The sequence below is a fragment of the Piliocolobus tephrosceles genome, chromosome 3 (genome assembly GCF_002776525.5).
Source record: "Piliocolobus tephrosceles isolate RC106 chromosome 3, ASM277652v3, whole genome shotgun sequence".
Lineage (NCBI taxonomy): Eukaryota > Metazoa > Chordata > Mammalia > Primates > Cercopithecidae > Piliocolobus > Piliocolobus tephrosceles.
Window position 1 is genome coordinate 41,250,660 of NC_045436.1, and position 14,252 is coordinate 41,264,911.

Here is a 14,252-nt window from a genome sequence, read left to right on the forward strand (position 1 = left end):
AAATACCACGAGCTAGTAAATAATTCAGTACAATTACAAAATAAAGATAAACTTATAAAAGTGAAAAAGGTTCTTCTATACTTCAAAATAAACTAGAAAATAACATAGAAAATAAGATAACCATTTTTAATAGCAATAAAGACAATAAAGCATCTAGTATAAACACAATAAAAACAATAAAGTACCTAATAAAGGATGAAAAAGATCTTTAAGGAGCAAAAGCTTAAACTGTTTTAAGGACATAAAGTGAGAAGAACTAAATAAATATATAGTATAATGTAATACTGTAAAGATACCAAAACTGAACACAATGTTGCTTGCATTTAACACATTGCTAATAAAGATTCCAGTAAGATTTTTTTTTTGTAAATTTGGCAAACTTTTTCTAGTATTTTGATGGAAGAATAAAGATTTGTAAACAGTTTTCAAGTTTTGTTTTTTCCTTTTACAATTGATTTTTGTATTTATTTCTACAATAAATATATATTCATTACCTTCTCCTGATTATGTAAAAGAAAAACATGGTCTTTGTAGGAAATTAGAACAATATACAGACATAAAGAAGTCAGAATTTCATAGTTCTCTATAATACCCAGGCTAGGCTGCATGGCGCACTGCAGCCTTAAGCCTGATTGGGCTCAGAGCAATCCTAGGACTTGGGTCTACAGGCCAATACATAATGTTACATAGGTATGATCATACCGTACATTCTCTCTTTATTATGGACACCTTTTCTCCACTGTCTTCCCCAGTTCCATGTAGCCATGCTAACATTCTATTTCTCTATAATCGTGTATCCTACACATACATAGATGCATACTATTCTGAATCATTCTCATGGCTATCAAACACTACATAGCATTCGAACCATAAGTCCGTTATATTCATGTCATTAGGCATATTCTTTACTTTCAGTTTTTGGTGATTATAAACAATGGTGCAATAAAAGTCCTTGTATGTTATAAATTCATACACATTTTTTTCTTTAATTTTATGAACATGATTTGTACTTTTATTTCTATAAGAGAGATTTCCAAGAATAGAAGTGTTGAGTAGAAGAGAATATGTATTTTTAATTTCTATAGATATTGCCAGATTTCCTTCCCAAAATACTATAAATCTTGACTTTCCCACCAGTAATGTGTATCATACTACCCTTTCCTCTACATACTTGTCCAATGAGCTCATTGTTATTATAATGTTATTTTTTCTGTCTTTTTTGGAATTTGTGCATCTTTTCACATTTATTGGCTGTTTTCTGGATTCACATCTATATTCATTTTAATTGAGTTGTTCATCATGCGATAATGTAGAAATTAATGCTTTGTTATCTGAGTGGAAAATGTACTTTTCTTGTTCCATTAGTGCCCATTGATTTTTATGGGATTTTTTTCCATACAAAATTTTTAATTTTTAAATAGTCAAATATTTTTATCTCGTATTACAGATTTTGGATTTCCTGTGTTGCTAGGAAGATCTCAGAAATTCAACTACTGTGTATGTTTTCTCATATATTTTCAGCAAAGATTTTGATTATTTCTAAGCCTTTATTCATCTAGAATTTTTAATAGAACATATTTTTATTTCTTTCCATATGAATAGCCAGTTCGCTATTAGGTCAATTTTACAAAAAGAAAAACAGCTGAGGACTTAAACTCAGCTATGAAGGCATGCTACAAAGCTACAGTAATTTAAAACAACGCAGTATTGATACAAAGACAGATCAATGAAACAGAATAGAGAGCTCAAAATAGGCCAATATTTTTGTGATATGTGACTTGCTACATTATAAGGTTGACACGCAAAAAAAGAGAGAAGATGAAAGATGGCTTATTTAGTAGATGGTCTTAAAGAAATTAGTTTACATGGAAAAATAAAGTGAAAAACAAAGGTGTATTTCAAATGGGTTAAAGACTTGAGTACGAAAGTTGAAACATGAAGAAAACATAGGGGAATATCTTGGTGATCATGTGGCAAAATATGTACATATAAATATAGAAAACATGTATATATGGACATACACATACATAGGTATGTAGGATATATATATGGACATATGGATATACACATATATAGGGACATATCCAGATACAACTATATATGTGCATATGTATATAGAGAGAAAGTTGAATAATACCAAGTTTTGAAGAGAATATAGAGAAATAAGAGCTTTTATGCAAAACTAATGTGAGTGACAGTCATAAGGTTTTTCTGGAAACAATCTTACTATACTTAATGAAATGGTGAATTTTTAGATATTAATCTCACTCTGAAAATAATTCCCAGAGAAACTCTTAAAACTCCTATAAGAAATATGTACAAGCAGACAGTTCACTATTGCTGCTTTATGTATTTGTCACAAGAAGAATCAATAAATACAATGATAATTGGTGCATATGATGGGATCCCACATGTACAAAACGTAATGTTTCATGAAAACAGTTTTTAAAAAACAGAATGAAATCAGTAGCACAATACCAGTTGCAAACAGTTAAGCGTGTATATATGTATATACACACATTTATATATGTAAGTATGTATATGTATATATGTATATGTACATACACATAAAATCATACAATATATTTTACATATACAAAAACATGTATCTAAATATTATATTGGTAATCTATGGGATTAAAAGAATGGGAATGGAGATTGGAATAAAATAGAAAATGAAATAAAACAACAAAAGGACCTTGTTTAGAAGCATGTTATGGAGTACTACACAGGGAGGTGCATAGTTAACCCAATTCTGTAACTCAGATCAAATACTAAAACAATAAACAAAAATGGTATAGAAAAAGATCTATAAATCCTCTCATTTTTCAATTCTAGAAACAGACCCTGAGAGATTAAGCTCCCTGCTCAGGTCATTTAGCCAATTAGTGGCCATACCAAGACAAAAGCCAAATATACAGACCATTTTACCCCACTGCCTCCTTTACATACCTTTAAGCAATGGAGATATAACCATAGCTTAAAAGTTGTCAAGGAGTCTCATATGCCATAAAATTTTAAATCAACTTAATGATAGCATAGATTTGGGGCAGTGGATGTCTTGGGTTTTGTCTGCCCAACCTCCTTTCCTTTGGGACTTAGTCCTCCCTAGCTCCATATGTTTCTGGCGGAATGCTGATCCCAGGAACCCCTGCATAGCCACCACCACAACCACCAAGATGGGTACCTAATCCAAGCTAATTTAATTACGCTCTCTCCCAAGGAATTGAATCTTGAGCAGAACACAGAGACTGATATGGGTGATGGACCCAACCAAAAGAGAAAGCCCCGAACTCCTGCTCATCAGATGGGTGAAGCAGATGTTCCTGTCTTTCTCAAAGTCTGCTAGCTCAGCTCTTTCTTGGATTGTGTAGGTTGCCCAGCCTCTCCCCAAAATGTTTTTGTTGATTAAATTAGTCTTTGTTGTTGTTAGCCTGTCTAAATGTAATATGCTAATTACAATAAACTTGAAACATTCAATAAACAGTCATTTTTCATGGTGCTTTGGAATGTGACTGGGCTGTGGAGGGGGTTGATCTGAATGGCCCATGTTTCTTAAAACAGATTTTCATGAAAGTATAATTTTTACGGCTTTTTATTTTGTAGCAAACAGAGAATTTCAAATCCATTGGATCAGTCACTCCAAAAGGGATATTTCAATATCCTAATGCCTGAAGGCACATTCAGCATTGCTGAATGTTAGAAGATCTGGAATTACCTGAATGTGAACCTCTCTGACTTCTTTCTTTGCTCTCTTCCTTCACTACCACCTCTCCCACCTCTTTCCTCATGGGAAGGAAAATATAAATCTCAGTAGCATACTGGTCGTATGTAGATAAGGGTGCAACATTTACTGGATGACTGTACATTTCCAAAGAAAAAATTGTTTAAACACTTTCTCTTTTTTCCACTACTGAATTATGTCCCATATGCAGTCTGCTATAGAAAGTAATGAAGTGAATAAATATATTAAGTAGTAAAATCCTGCTGTAGCTACCTAGAACATAAATCATTATAGCACAAATGCATTTGCTGTTTGTGTTTCTGGAACTCAAAATATTTCACATATTATCTCAGTTCCTAACATCCCCATGAGATAGGTAGATAACCGTTGGTATGCAGCACCTTTTGACCTAGATGTCTAGAACATTCTGTGCACACTTTATCCTCCTTAAATTCTTATGAGTCAGCAAGATAGCAAGGGCTAACCTCCTTGCTTTACAGTAATAGAAACAGACTCAAGAGAGACAATGACTTACCTGATGTCAAACTGCAGTTTGGCCACAGAAGTAGATATTGTGCTATCTACAGTATCTCCCATAAAAATCACTTAAGAAAGTGAGAAATGAGATGCTTGGGTCAAAAGAAACAAAAAGTGAGACAAAAGATGGGAGACAGTGATGGTCACCTCACTTCAAGTTATTGAACTACTCTCATAAAACAAACTAGAAAAAAAATCTCTTGGTAGCTAAGACAAGGTCAGGTTTCTGGGAGAAGTAAATCTATTTTATCTCCTTCTCTTCCCTTCCACTCGCAGTGAGCAAGGTAGCGAGGAGTGAAGATGGGAGAAGGGAAGAACACCAGACCCCACGGCAATGATCAAACTGCTTTGAAAGGTAAATCAGGGCTGATTTTAGGGGGTTTTTGTGCAACTAAAGGCAAGAGAAGAAGATGACCATACGTCTCTAGGATGGAAATGACTGTCATGCTCTAACTCAGGTTGCCGGTTGACCATGGCTTGGCAATGCAATAGTGAAATGTTTGAAGCTACAAGTGCCTTCAGTGGTGTAGCAAACACTAGCTATTACCTTAAGATCTCTGGCATGATATTTTCTTCCACCAAAATTTGAGTTTTTTCAGAGGACAGTGGAGCTCAGAATTTAAATCTTGCCACAAAAGCAAAGCCAACATATTTAAACTACTTCTCTTAATCTTCCCAGCAGTTACTCCAATAGATAAAGGAGCTTTGGTACCAACTCACTTCTCGTTTTCTTGATAAAGAGAAACTAATTATCTAGAGATTTCTATGACGTATTTTTGAGCTAAAACATTATCATATGCATTTATATAGCTTCTTTATTTTTGTACCAACACATACCTTAGCAAGGCAAAGATAAGAAAAGTGGCCACCCATAACAAAAACAAAACTTCGTGTGCATCTGGAAAACTTCTTTTGAATGAGAAAAATAGTCACTTGTCAAATGTGATATGGAAGTTATTTTGGTGAATCACATACCTATTTCTACTGGAGAAACACGTCACCTGGAATAGTTTGTGCTACAACAGGAAGGGAGCCTCTCTAAATAAGAATGGAGCAATAAAGAACATTTCCTTCTAGCCATCTAGTATGTCACTAAATGCATTTCTACCTGGTTTTGTCTATAGAGATAAGACATTTTTAACTTCCCAACTAAGCAACAAATGTACTGTAAGTAGTTGGATAGAACATTGTCTGTGTGGACTTTTGGATCCGAACTGGAACTGACATTAGAGAAATTTGGAAATTGCAGTATTTTCAAAGAAGTTAGAATTCAATTACACAAGGGACCTGTAGCATATTGTTGGTGATCCACTCAGACCACTTTGGATCCCTTTTACTATTTCTGTGCCAACCCACCTCCACCCCTCGCCCCTCACATTAATCTCTTTGCTTTTAATGGCCAATACTGTCCCCCACTACACTGCCCTTAGAAACCTGCCCTCAGGCAACTGGAAGCAGGGCTTTGCCCAAATACGGTAAAAGGAAGTTCCTGGTAATATATTCTCCTTGCCCGCTCCTCCTCCCCCTACCCTCACTATAGCCCTTAGCAAAAGACTAGCTGCTGCTGGACTGTGGACATCTCAGTTTCTTTGGCTAGGGCCAAGACATTCAGAGATGTGACTAAAACCCCAGCCCTTGCCTTTGGGATCAGGCTAAGGCCCAGAAAGATGTCATCTGAAATCCCACCTTTGCTAGGCCTGCCCCCTCTCCCTTGCCAGCTTTTCCTGGAAGTAGCTCCTTAATAAATCACTTGGCCACAAATCCTCTCTGAGCCTGCTTTTGGGGAAACTAACCTAAGACAGTAGCTGAAAACAACTGATAAAACAACACCATCTGCATTCTCTACTAATCTATAATTAGTACTGTATATGTATCTCTACTGTTCCAAAACAGAATTTTCTCTGAATTGGTTTATACTAATCAACTTCAATTCCACATAGTTCACTAATTACCTTCCTAAACCTCTCCATCAAAGAGATTATAAAGCTAAGTATCACCCAATTGCATATGAATATCAAATTGAAAATTGGAAGAACACAAATTAGTGGAGGTTTTAAAATCACGTTTAGCTTTGTAGCAGTTTTGAAGATGTTTTGATGAAAAAACTTAAGTCAAATGCCTTTCAAGTAACCTTTTAAAAAATGATCTATAAATTATTTCTTTATGCCCTTTCAGAGAGATTTGTCTACTTTCAAATTAAGACAGCAGTTGTTTAGCTAACAGGATTTAATTTTGAGAGAAGACAAACTATGAAAATGTTAGGGAGAAAGTCATGATAAATCAGGAGCATTTTTTAAAATGAGTAGTAAATGTTTCTTGACCCACTTCCAACTCATTAAAGTATTTCTGAATCCAATCTGAATCCTTGCCTCAGAACCTTAATAGCCTTTAGTGAGAAAATTGAATTAACTTTTTGAATTTAACTTATAAAGGTCAAAAGGAACATATTTTGGATGACATAGGAGATTAAGTATGTGCTATTTCATCTTCCATTGTTTAATGCCTAACATATCATTTATTGGAAAACAATCAGGGAAAAAAATCTTTTCATGCAGAATGATGTTCATCTTCTAATTAGAAAAACATGATCATACTCCTTTTAGATAAATTTTGTCTCTATTGTTTGAAAACAGAAAAAAAATCCATATCTGATACGGGTTACATTTTGAATAATAAGTAAACCTATATACAACCAAGAGTAAACTAGAGAACAGAAGCAGTATATGTCCCTCAAGACAAATCCAAAATCAAGGTAAATACATTCATGCCATAAATATTTACTGAACAGCTAATATGTGTCAAACATATATGCCTCCTCCCCTCATGGAACTTAGTCCAGAAGTTTTTCTTCTCAGGTTTTTTTTTTTACCTTTTGTGATTTCTTTGCAGAGCTTGACACTGCTAACCAATGTACTCCCTCGAAATTACCTTCTTTAGAGTCTAGAGAGAGTCTGGACCTCTGAAATACTGATCCCTCCTGGCTTCCTCCTGTTTTTCTTCATTTCCTTCAGCTCCTTTCTTTTGTTCATCTCCAAATGTTGATTTCTCTGAGTCAGTTCACATCTAGCCATTTACTTGGCTTGATCTACTCTGTACAAGTTGCTGACACCAGATAAAGTTTTCTAATTTCAACTAATCTTCTGTGATCTAGACGCATATTTTTAACTGTCCACTTCACTGCTCCACCTGGATAACCCAGATACTTCAAACTCAAGGGTCCTCCCTCTTCTCACCAAAAAACAGCAAAGGAGAAAATTATCCTTCCCTGTCTTCCCAATCCCCATGAAACACAGAACCCCATTAATGACAAAACCAACTTAGCTGCCTTAGATCAGAAAACCTATTATCTGGACCTCTTTAATAATCCTTATCTGATCTTTTGGTTTCCAATCTCTTCACACTTTTCCACTGAATCACAATTCATGTAATACCATTAAAGTTATCAATTATAAATCAGATATGAATAATATTAATCTTCACTTTAAAATCTACATAGCCATTTTTAAAATCATAATATAAAAGTGAAACTTCTAAATAGGGTACACAATGCTCTTCCAATCTAATCTCAGCCTGCCTTTTACACCTTAATCTCTATCCAACCCTATCACAGATCCAACAGTGCTGGTTTATCATGGTTTATTGAAATCACCAGGCATTTTCAAGCCTCTGTGTTTTTGCTCATGCAATTTTTTCTGCCTGCAATCCTCCCTACACCACCTCATATCTGACTCATCCACATAACTGAAAGTATCTTGACTTTTATTCATTTTTATACCTTCAGAACATAGCCTGTGCTTAGATTCTCATGGATTTTCAATTAATGTTGAGTTCAAAATCCTTTCTAATGTGGTTCCCACTTTCTTTTACTGTCTTATCTCTAGCCTTTCACCCAATTCAACAAATTTTCTAGTCAGATAAATTATTCATCATGACTGAACCAATGAGGCTCTCTCATGCTTTAGCCTCTTTGTTAAATCCTATTCATCCACTAAGAGTCAACTCAATCTAGACTAATATATACTCAATGCATGTTCTCATTTGCTCTGTGAAGGTTTTCCCATCTTCTCTCTTCAGATACACCCAAGTGAAATTATTCACCCTCTTTCTCAATAACTAATTATCCAAAATATAATACTTACCAGATTAAATCATATATGTGTATGTGTTGGTCTCTCACACTGAATCATGAGATACTTATCTTGTTTCATTTATTATATATGCAGAAACTAGCATAATACAAAGTACTCAGTAAGTATCTAAAATTTTGAATGGAATTGATCTGAATTGAAAAACAGACCAGATTAGTTGGGACATAGGATTCTTATATTCTCATGGTTCACAACTGTAGCTAGCATTAAAATATCACGGGGAGCTTTTATAAAACACTAACACTCCTGCCCCATCTCAAGATAATCTCATTTAATTGGCCTAGGGAGGGCCCAGCACCAGTACTGTCTCCAATGTGATTGAAATGTTGCAGTGACGGTGGCAGGCAGCACTGGAGGAATGAGTAAGGGTCAGATTGCAGAGTTCTGCAGATGCCAGCCCAAGGAAACTCAGGCACTAGCTTGCTCTGGGGCCACATCCCTCATCATGGATTTGCTGGTTGAAGGGTCTTAGGAGACTTGAATGAGTGTTAATTTTCCGTAATGAAACTATGCAGTGTCCTGAGGGCTACTTACCCTCTCCATGCAAGATACACAGTACTAAAAAATCCACCCCCCCTTCTCTCCCTCTCCCTTCAGCTGCTTGAAACTAAAACAAATATCCTCTGTCTGCCTCTTGGTTTACATGAAAAGCTAATATTATAATGGTGGAACACTGTAAGCACCAATGCGGGTTCTCAGACTCCATTCGCACCTTGGCTCATAGCCGTCGCTGGTGAGCCCCACAACTCAGACCCTCCTCAGCTTCTGAGTCATTTTGACAGAGATAGCAAAATTTACAACAGCTTCAGCACAACGCTTAACAGGATCTGGCATCCCATAAAGCTGCCAGCCAGAACATTAAGTTCCAGGGACGTGACTCCAAGACTGCCTCTGAATCCTGGCACCGCTTATGGTTCATGTTTCCCCAAGAGGTGGTCACCCTGGCTATATTACCTGGTAGTGCCTCATTTCCATAGGAAGAACCCCCAGATCTCATGATACTACTGATCCTGCATCATCCCTCTACCCTCAAACACCACCATATAGACCCCATGTGTGCAAGGTCTTATCCTATGGTCTCTCAACTTCAAACCCATTCTATACTCTGCTTTGTGATGCTGAAACTGGGACACCGCAAATCACATTTCAGCTTTGCTGGCTGGCTCTGTTAGACTCTTTTAATAGGGCTGTTAGAAGGAGATTGCTTCTTTCTGTTCACTCCTGTGGGCTTCCTGTTCCTGGCAGTACTGACCAGCAATGCCTGTTCTTCACCCTGGTCATGCCAGTTAATTCCAGTACCAGCTGTTGAATCCAGGTTGCAGATTTTTCAACTACATCATGTTGTCTCAGAGACGCCAGCAGTAGCCAGTGTCCCCTCTTTAGAAATACGGATCTTAGGCCCACAGGGCCTCTCCTCTGACTATCAAACACCACAGCAGCAAAGCAGCAACCCCACTCTTTCTCAGAGGTCTGAAATCCAGCCCTCTTGGAGGCCCTCTCCAAGCTTTTAAGTTTTAAAGACTCCAACCACTTTGTGCTGTCAGCCCCTCCCAGCCCTGGGAGTGACAGCTACCTTCTACAGTTGTTAACTTGGAGATTTTTTTGTGTTCTCTTTTTCCTTTTCAATTCTTCACTGATTAACTAAAAATTCATTATGTTAAATTCTCACTGTTAAAATAACTGGTGGGATTCCTTCCTTTGATTGTACCCTATTATTCAAGGCCTGGCTCTAACAGCAATGTTGGCCCAAATTATGTTGCAACCACTTTTTTTTTTTTTTTTTTTTTTTTTTTTTTTGAGGTGGAGTCTTGCCCTGTCACCAGGCTTGAGTGCAATGGCACCATCTCAGCTCACTGCAACCTCCGCCTCCCGGGTTCAAGTGATTCTTCTGCCTCAGCCTCCTGAGTAACTGGGATTATAGGCATGCGCCACCGTGCCCAGCTAATTTTTTTATTTTTAGTAGAGATGGGGCTTCACCATGTTAGCCAGGATGGTCTCAATCTCTTGACCTCGTGATCTGCCTGCCTTGGCCTCCCAAAGTGCTGGGATTACAGGCATGAGCCACCGCATCTGGCCCCACAACTACTTCTATACCTTGAATCTCTTAGCACTCCTCATTGGAATCTGTCTCTGTAACCACAACCAGAAATACTTGAGTCATTATGTTTGATCCACCACTGATGACTGATGTAGCATAGCCACAAGTTATGGACTATTTAACATAAATTTTATTTACTTACAAAATAAGAATGATACTAGTAGCTTATTTTTTAGGAGTAATGAATATAACCAGGAGACCTTTAGCACTTATAAGGAATGTTTCCATGGCATCTTTGGAAATACTATCACCTACAGAAGCACCTGGCTTCCTTTCCAGGGCTCTCAGTTATACCAGGCATCAAAGGTAAAAGGACAAATTGCAATGAGATGGATGCTAGGGGAGGATAAGCTCCCTCTCTAGCTAAACAACTCACTCTCATACCACAGTTTCACAGACACATGATATAAAATGCTCTCTCAACATGCCTTAATATGATGTTGATTTTTAGATTAATTCCAAGGTGGTTGAATTTTTAAATAAACTTACAAAGCATTGATATGTATAGGACTATCCAAACTGATATTCAGGGCTTAATGCATGAATATCGTGTAATCTATGCTTACATTTTACATAAACTATTTTAATTAATTCTTACAACAATTCTATAAAATAGATTATATTATTATGTCTCTTATTGCAGATGAGAAAACTGAGACACCAAGAGGTAGAATAACCTGTTGATATCTTTCTGTCTCCCATCTGTCACCTTCCTAGCCCTAAGAAGAAGCCTATTTCCCCTCTTAATCTTAACTCTGGTGCCCTTATCTCTATATCGTTGGCTGGCGCCATGCCTATCGCTAAATTTATCTGATTGGCTCATGATCCCCAACTTCTTCCCTCCCTTTTTCCTATGGGACAACATAGTCTGTGTTGATGATGGAGTGTAATAACTTATAAGCAGCTGAATTGGGATTCCGACTACAGAGTACAAAGTCCACAACTGTTTGCCACCCTACTATATTTATTCCACATATCCACTCTGTGAATGCAGCACTTACATTAAAGGCTCCATATAGTTTGACTTTACTAAAGTTCAGATGAGTGATTACTTTTAAAATAGCTTAAGGAATAATTATATTTCACTCAAATCCTCTCCATAACTTCCACGATTTGGGATTATAAGCATGCTTTTCTATATATTGCAGTTCTTACCTTATGAACTTATGGAAGCTCATTAGCAAACCATGCTAATTGAATCCAATGTATTTGTCTGTGGGAGTTAAGTTAGACATGGTGGTAAGGTTCTTAGGTCAGTCCATAAAAATTGTGCAGTTGCTCATCATATGCTCAGAAAACTGTGACTTAGTAGTAAAGTTGAAAAAAAAAGAGTTACAGTTTGCTTTTAAGATTATAAAGTAGATTTCTAAAATAATTTGTAATAATTTTTAAAGGCTATAGAACTCAGCAGAGGTATGAGAAGGCCATGTTTTGGTGGAAACACACAGAGGAAATCGTAGAAAACAGGAAGGAGCCTGACCTCACGCTTCGCCCAAGGGGAAAATAGCATTCTGCCTGTCTACACACCCGACAGTCAATACAGACTATGTGCTCCCATAGGAAAAAGGGAGGGAAGAAGTTGAGGATTATGAGCCTATCAGATAAATTTTGCAACAGGCATGGCACCAGCCAACAATGTAGAGAGAAGGGCACCAGAGTTAAGATTAAGAGGGGAAACAGGCTTCTTCTCAGGGCCAGGACAGATGAGGGGCAGAAAGAAATTTCCTCTGAGTGACAGCTTTGTTACCGGGAGTCAATGTGATGGGGCCCAATCAAAGAGAAGAGGAGATCTCTTTAATAAAAGAGCACTTCACTATGATACCATCACGGGTCAAAGCCATGTAATAAATGAGCCACAGGTAAACTAGGCATATTGTTGAGGTCATTTCTGCACAGTACTTTCAAGAATTTCAATTATTCTTGCCTTCTATTATTTAGTTGTTTAGATAAGATTTTAAATAGACCTTGTTTCCAAAGAGAATCTATTACTCAGAGACACTTTTAGCAAAATCCTACTGATAAAGAATAAATTCCAACTGTTTAATTCTGAAGAGATTTTACATTTTTAAGCTCATTCATCTATTCATTCAGTCAACAAATATTTATCCTTACCATGTGCAGGGTACTGACCTGGGTGCTGGAAGAGACAACAGTGAGCAAAACAGATAAAAAGTGTCTGCCAGCCGAGCCTGGTGGCTAACACCTGTAATCCCAGCACTATGGGAGGCCGAGGCAGGTGGATCACCTGAGGTTAGGAGTTCAAGACCAGCCTGACCAACATGGTGAAATCCCATCTCTACCAAAAATACAAAACTTAGCCAGGAATGGTGGCACACGCCTATAATCCCAGCTACTAGGGAGGCTGAGGTGGGAGGATCCCTGAGGTGGAGGTTGCAGTGAGCCGAGATTGTGCTACGGCACTCCAGGCTGAGTGACAGAACGAGACTCCATCTCAAAAAAAACAAAAAACAAAAAAACAAAAACAAAGTGTCTGCTATCAGAGAGCTTACATGCTAGTTTTATGACAACTGACGATTCATCTGCAAATAAATTAATTTCCAAAAAGGTTTCTTTTTATAAAGTGTCAATCCTGAACTTCAGTATTTATAAATATGTAAGATTTAGGATGCCATCAGATAGCTTCAATATTATGTAAATTTAAAGAGAATATATGACACAGGCCAGGCACAGTGGCTCATGCCTATAATCCAGCACTTTGAGAGGCCGAGGCAGGAGGATCACTTGAGGCCAGCAGTTAGAGACCATCCTGGGCAACAAAGTGACACCCTATCTCAACAAATAATCAAAAAAATAGCCAGACATGTTGGTATATGCCTGTAGTCCTAGCTACATGGGAGGCTGAGGCAGAAAGATTGCTTGAACCCAGAAGATTGAGGCTGTAGTAAGCCATGTTCACACTACCGTACTCCAGCCTGGGCCACAGAGGCCCTGTCTCAAAAATAAATAAATAAATAAATAAATAAATAAATAAATAAATAATACAGATTCACAGACTGATGAATAAATCATCCTCTTAAAGTCATATCAGATAAATATGACTTGTGCTGTTTTTATTTTGCCTTATAGTTGTGGGCTTATACATGTTTAAACTACTTAAAGCTATTATTTAGAGCACAAAGATAAAAGACAAAGTGAATATAAGAAATGTAAGCTATATACCATGAAAAGTAACAGGATTTTGTCCTCCTACTCTATTAATTCACACCTATTTGACTCAAAAGCTGAAACTCGTCTTTGAATGTGTTTTGCACAATGTGTAAGAAATTTCTACCTCATCACAGAGGTTCCAAATATTGTCAACTGAACATATATCTGGATACTTCTGTACGTCTGTTGGAAGTTCTTAATTTAGGAAATAAAAACATGATACGTAAGTGTCTACTGAGGGCTAGAGGAAATTACCCAATTAAAAGAAAGAATATAATACTCTGGAGAAAAGGAAATGCCAAGATGTCAAAAACCTCTCTCAAGTAAAATCTTATGGATAAAGCTCAGCCTTTCTACATAGAATGACAGAGGATTTGGGTATGACTTCAACTTTTAATAGATGTTTTCCTCTAAAAGGGATAACTCAAGTCTATGAAAAAAAGATAGTAGGTAAAAATTTGAGTGAAATAAAATCAGTAAAATGTCATATGTAAATGGGAAAAATTTTAATACAATTTGATTAATTTTGACTCCACTAATTCAGAATTTCAGAAAGATTCATGAGACATACACTGAA

The 14,252-nt window shown here is 36.9% G+C and overlaps 1 pseudogene; it reads left to right on the top strand.

Moving 5' to 3' along the window:
- Positions 1 to 4,561: 4,561 nt before the first annotated feature.
- Positions 4,562 to 14,252, top strand: part of LOC111551866 — a 138,140-nt pseudogene continuing 128,449 nt past the window's right edge.